This window comes from Spinacia oleracea, chromosome 3 (assembly GCF_020520425.1).
Source record: "Spinacia oleracea cultivar Varoflay chromosome 3, BTI_SOV_V1, whole genome shotgun sequence".
Lineage (NCBI taxonomy): Eukaryota > Viridiplantae > Streptophyta > Magnoliopsida > Caryophyllales > Amaranthaceae > Spinacia > Spinacia oleracea.
In genome coordinates, this window is record NC_079489.1 from 21,519,773 (window position 1) to 21,525,828 (window position 6,056).

A 6,056-nucleotide genomic window follows, 5' to 3' on the forward strand; every position below is an offset into this window, starting at 1 on the left:
TGGATGATGACTGTACATGCGGAAAAAAAACAAATCGGCCACCACCGACCGATACAGCCACTAACCGGCTGGCCGAAAAAAAAAAAGAAAAAAAAAGAAAGAGAAAGTCGACCACCACCACGGACGGCAGCGGCCGACCGGCCACCAGCCGGAAAAAAAAAGGGTCGACGACCACCGGTATGATACTAGATGGCCGCCCAAAAAAAAAGTCGACCACCACCACAGACGGCAGCGGCCGACCGGCCACCACCATTACAGCCACTGGCCGGCCGGCCGAAAAAAAAAGGGTCGACCACCATCACCGACGGCGGCGGCCGGCCGACCACCACCAGCCGGCTAGGACCAGCCGACCACCACCGGTACAATCACTAGACGGTTGCCCGAACAAAAATAGGGTCGACCACCACCACCGACGACGACGGCCGATCGGCCACCACCAGCCGACTAGGACCAGCCGACCACCATCGGTAAAGCCACACGGGCTGGCGGAGGCAGGAAACCGGCCAGCCACGACATCCAACCATCCAGCCGACCGACCATCAAGCCCAGTCAGTCGGCCTTCGGACATGCCCAGCCATCCGACTGACCACCACGCCCAGCCAGCCGGCCGACCACCGGGAGAGCCGCCCCATGAGTATTTAGAAAGAAAGAAGAAAAGACGAAAGAATAAAGGAAAAATGAATGGTCAAATCTTCTCCTACTTTTTAGAAACATGCTGGAGTTGGGAAATTAAATGCAATTAATGTTATTTGACTTGTCCACAAAGCCAAACAAGGAAAGTCTGTCAAAATACACAATATTGTTGTGCATACTTCTTATACGTGGATATTTTTGTCAAATATTTGTACTATTGGAAAGTACGAAAGCTATGTTACATACGAATACGGAAACGGTGATAAAGAAAGAATATCTTATTATTGCACTTAGCCCATAAATTTTGTAACTTACAAAATTATATGGGACTGGGGGGCAAGTTGTTTGGGAATACAAACGGCTCACGACACGTCGACACATGGGCCATACGCAATAGGTTTAGACGGACATTAACATGGGTAAAATACAAATATTAGGGATGACCCACGGGGGACGGCCCACAAGGGTCGGCCGGCCCGTAGTCATTAAGATCGTCCAATCATACTCCGCCTAATGGATGGGCTCTCAAACCTAACAGAAGTCGGCTAGGCAAAGAGTTCGTGTTGACCAAGGAACCAGATTAGGGTTTCTATCCTATATTCCTATATATACGGCCCGGATGCACATCAGAAAGCACGCAATCAATAAACCTTAAACCTAATTCTGTAACTTAAGCCCATAACCTCCGTCTAACTCCGGTCTAGGAAGAATACTCTTGAAGACCTCTCGTCGTCTTTACCGTACGACTCATTAGTCAAGGATCCCCTGTATTTAGACCGAAACAAGAGTAAATATGAGAAACTTTTTATAAAGAACCGAAAGAAACAAATATTAGCAAATTGTTACCTTATATTGAAAGTAAATATGAGTACATTTATTTCAAGGAATATAAGTTTAGATAAATTTAGTTAAACTTAAGGATCTGTTTTATTCGACTTATTTTGTCTGAACTTATATAATCTCAAATTATTTTATTTGAAATAAACTTATTTTGACTGAAATAAACTTATTTGTGTGTTAAAATGTCTGGAAAAAAACTTAATTTCTTTTAATTATTTATTTAGGGAAAATTAAATCAATTGGTGTTGATGAACTCATTTACGAAATATATTTTATTAACTTTTCGGTAAATAATTATTAAATTATTAAAAAAATTTACATAAAAATATTTACGGAGTAGTAATAATCGTGCGTTGTACGGGTACTAAACTAGTTCTTAGATAATTTAAAGCTCAACCCGTTTTAAGAAAATTGACCAAAAGTTGTATTTTTAGAATCAAATTTTCCAAAATAAAAATTGATAAATTCAAAAAAGTTAGACATCTAATGAAAAGGTAAATGAATACTCCCATAACATGATTTGGATAAAATCAATCAACATGATCAAACTATAGAGTTCTATATGATGATCAAATTTTAATCTTTGATTTCTTTTTCAGATTTCTATATAAAGGTTTTGTTTTTCTACATTTGGTTATATAATTATATTTTGTTGGTTTGCTTGTAGTCATTATGAGATTTTCGTCTAATCCCTCACCCTCTTAAAATAATACCACAGAACACATTTTTAATGATTTGTGCGGGTTTAATTAGAAAAATGATCTAGGTAATTCTTTAAGTTTATTTTTAACAAATAATCAAAACACTTACTATGTATTACGTACTCCCTCCGTTCCAAAAAATAAATGATGTTTCAGTTTTTAATTTTTACGTTTGTCAATGCGCATTTTGTATTATTTTTATCTCTAATTATACATTAGATAAAATTATATGAAGTAAAATTTTGATATTCTTAATGTACTTATCGAAACGAATCAAACAAGAACCCACATGAATTTGTTTTTTCTTATGTATTGAAAATAATTTATAAGATTCTCTTTAATTGTGAATATTGTCAAAATTCTAAATCGTAACATTAGGAACGAAATGAGTAGTTGTTTTCGTTTGTTATTTATCCATAGTAATAACTAATAAGAGTTTAAAAAATAAAAGTTAAAGTTGGATCTCACAATTAAAAGTAAAATAAATTAAATGATTAATTAGCGAAATTCTTGATCATAATAATAACTGACTATAATTTTAACGATTAACAAATTATATAAAAAAATTGTACATCACACGTGATTAAATATAGTTTTTATATCTCTATTATATAAGGGAGCTCGTGAGGTTAATTTAGTAATTGAATTTTTGGTGTCCCCCTATAGAATAGTCTATTATACCCTCTCTAACTTAATACTTTTTCCGTTCCTTAAATATCACATCATGGTTGACTTTACTCCTCTAACACATTACTGTGTTTCTTAATCTCTTAAATTGTGTATAAGTAAACATTATAAAAAAATGTTATTTAGAAAATATATAGTGGTACGGATCTAATATAACCTCAGATGGCTACAATTTTCTAACGTATGAATCACAAAAGATGGTCAAAGTTGTCGTGTGAATAGAGCAAAAAACAAAATGATGAGATATTTGTGGACCGGAGGAAGTAATTTAATTTAATTAATTAAGAAAACTGATTATTAAATCAAGCAAGTTAGTCATGGAAATAATAAGTGTAATAAATTGGATAGTACATTGTAATACATATTGAAAATCATGAAGAATCAACAAATTCGTTATGAGAATAATAAGTAAATTGGGTAATACGTACTACACATTCTTTCAATCATAATATTCCATAGTAAACACATAAATTTTTGCATATTTTTTGCGACCAATAAAAATAAAAGTATCAAATTAAAGGACCTTAATTTCTGAATTGTGCTTAATTAAAAATACAAACGACCAAATAGAAACTTAAGTTACATTTGGAAAACAGAGCATACTACGAGCACTGAAAAATAAAAATGTACAATATTTTACATGTGAATTATATTGGGGACCTATTTATGATATAAGTATCTCTATTTTATAAGGGGAGTCCTGAAGTCATTTTTGTAAATGGACTTTTGGTATCCCTATAAAATAGTCTAAAATATCCTCCATAATTTCCTCATTAAAATGAGTTAATTAAAAAAGATGATTATTTTATGACATTAAATTTAATTAATTTAAAAATTGATTATTTAATTCGAATCACAAATTAAGAAAGATTAATGCAAATCATGGATTGATTTATGAAGTCTCTTAAAAGAAATAAATGGAAATTAGTTAATCAAAATTTAACAATACTTACCAATTATATTAAGGCAAATTTGTCAAAAACTACCTTATAAAATATGATTTTTGCGAAAAACTACCTTATAAAAAAAATGTTGTAATAAACTACCTTATAAAAAATTTATGTTGTAAGATACTACCTTTTCCCAAATTACGAACGTTTGATTGAAATTTCGGGATTGACTTTACCATATATATGTCACGTGCCATTTAATTACGTCTTTCCCGTTAGATGTCGCGTAATATGCACCTAGTAAAGTCAACGTCGTAATTTTGAATTAATGCTCATAATATGGCCAAAGGTAGTATCTTACAACATAAAATTTTTATAAGGTAGTTTATTACAACATTTTTTTTATAAGGTAGTTTTTCGCAAAAATCATATTTTATAAGGTACTTTTTGACAAATTTACCTTATATTAACATTAATTGTAAACTAAAATAAAAAGATATTAAAGAAAATTAGTTAGTAAATCAGATTTAATCACAACAGACAAAAAATCAAAAATAAAATACGGATTTTTCATGAAATGACCCCGAGGTTTGCGTTAATGCACCAAATACCCCTAATGTTTCTAGAATGCACCAAATACCCCCGAGGTTTAAAACAATAACACCAAATGCCCTTAATGAGCATTTTCCGTCCATTCCGTTAACTCTCTGTTAGCGTGAATTTACTTTTTTGCCCTTACTCAACCATTTTCTCTCCTAATCCTAATATTAAAACTTAATTATATTAATTAAACCCCCCAAAAAAATAATTAACTACTATTATTTTTAAAACAAACCCAAAAAAGAAACCCAAAACTCTTTTTTGGGATCTTCTCTAATTAAACCCAAATTTTACAAAAAAAATAAAAAAAAATAAACATTCTTGAACTTCCTTCTATTGCATTTCTTCTTCTTCCTTCTACTGCGTTTCTTCTTCTCTTCTTCTTCTTCTTCACCATTAAAACGCATCTCTCATCTTCCTCACCATCATATTAATTTAATCCAGTGTATACTTAATTATATTAGTTAAACCCAAAAAATTAATTGCCTCAATTTAAAAAAAACCCCAAAAGTTTTGTTTGGGATTTCTTTCATAGATCTGAATTTTGAGGAGATGCGAAAAACGCAGGCTAAGACAAACGCATACAGAAGCTTGCGACGGTGGTGGTAGAGGAGGCTGCGACGGTGGTGGTGGACCCTGCGATGTAATTGCCTCAATTGCGGTGGTGGAGCTTCTTCACCCTCAATCTTCGATTGAGAAGACCCACCATATCTGATTTATTCAATGAATTTTTTGGGTTAAAGAAAGAAAAGAAGAAGAAGAGGGTGGTTGTAGGTCTGGGGAATATAGATTGGAATCCCCCAATATTGTTGATTTGGGGATAATATTTTTGTTAAGGTTTGTGAATTTTGAGGAGGTGCGAAAATCAAATGTGATTGTTTTAGGTTGAGTTGATCTGAATCTTTGAAAGGGGAAGCAATGGGGTTGGGGATTTTCAAAAAGCCCAAGGAATGTGAAGGTGAAATAATGGGTTAACAATGGAGATTGAAAAGGGAAAGAGAAAGATACAGAAAGATAAAGGGAAAAAAAAGAAAAAAAAATTAACTTAATTTTAACGGAAAGTTAACGGAATAGACGGAAAATGCTCATTAAGGGCATTTGGTGTTATTGTTTTAAACCTCGGGGGTATTTGGTGCATTCTGGAAACATTAGGGGTATTTGGTGCATTAACGCAAACCTCGGGGTCATTTCATGAAAAATCCGAATAAAATAAGAAAGTCACAATAAAACTCTTAATCAGAGCCAAATATAATCTTTATTAATCATATACTCCGTACTTTATTTTTTCCTTTCAAGTATTTTATTATGCCACAGTTTTATGTTGTCACAAATAAATCATATTTTAATTAAAACTTTTTAAACGAAAATCGGGGAAACAAACAACCCCGTAATAAAAATATGTCCCCAATTATTTTAATGTCTAATTTTTATGTAGAGAAATTTTGCGAATAATTTTTTCTACACAACATAATTTTATTTTATTTATATATATCTTTGCACGCATCGTGTGCATTTAAGACTAGTATTGATAAGAATTTTTTTTATATATATATATCTTTGCACGCATCGTGTGCATACAAGACTAATATTGATAAGAAGCGTGCCAAGGAAGGAATAAAGAGACAAAAAAGAAAGGACAAGGAGAGGAAGTTTCGTACATACCTAACAATTTAAATTTGTATATACTTGACCGTTAAGATTTCAA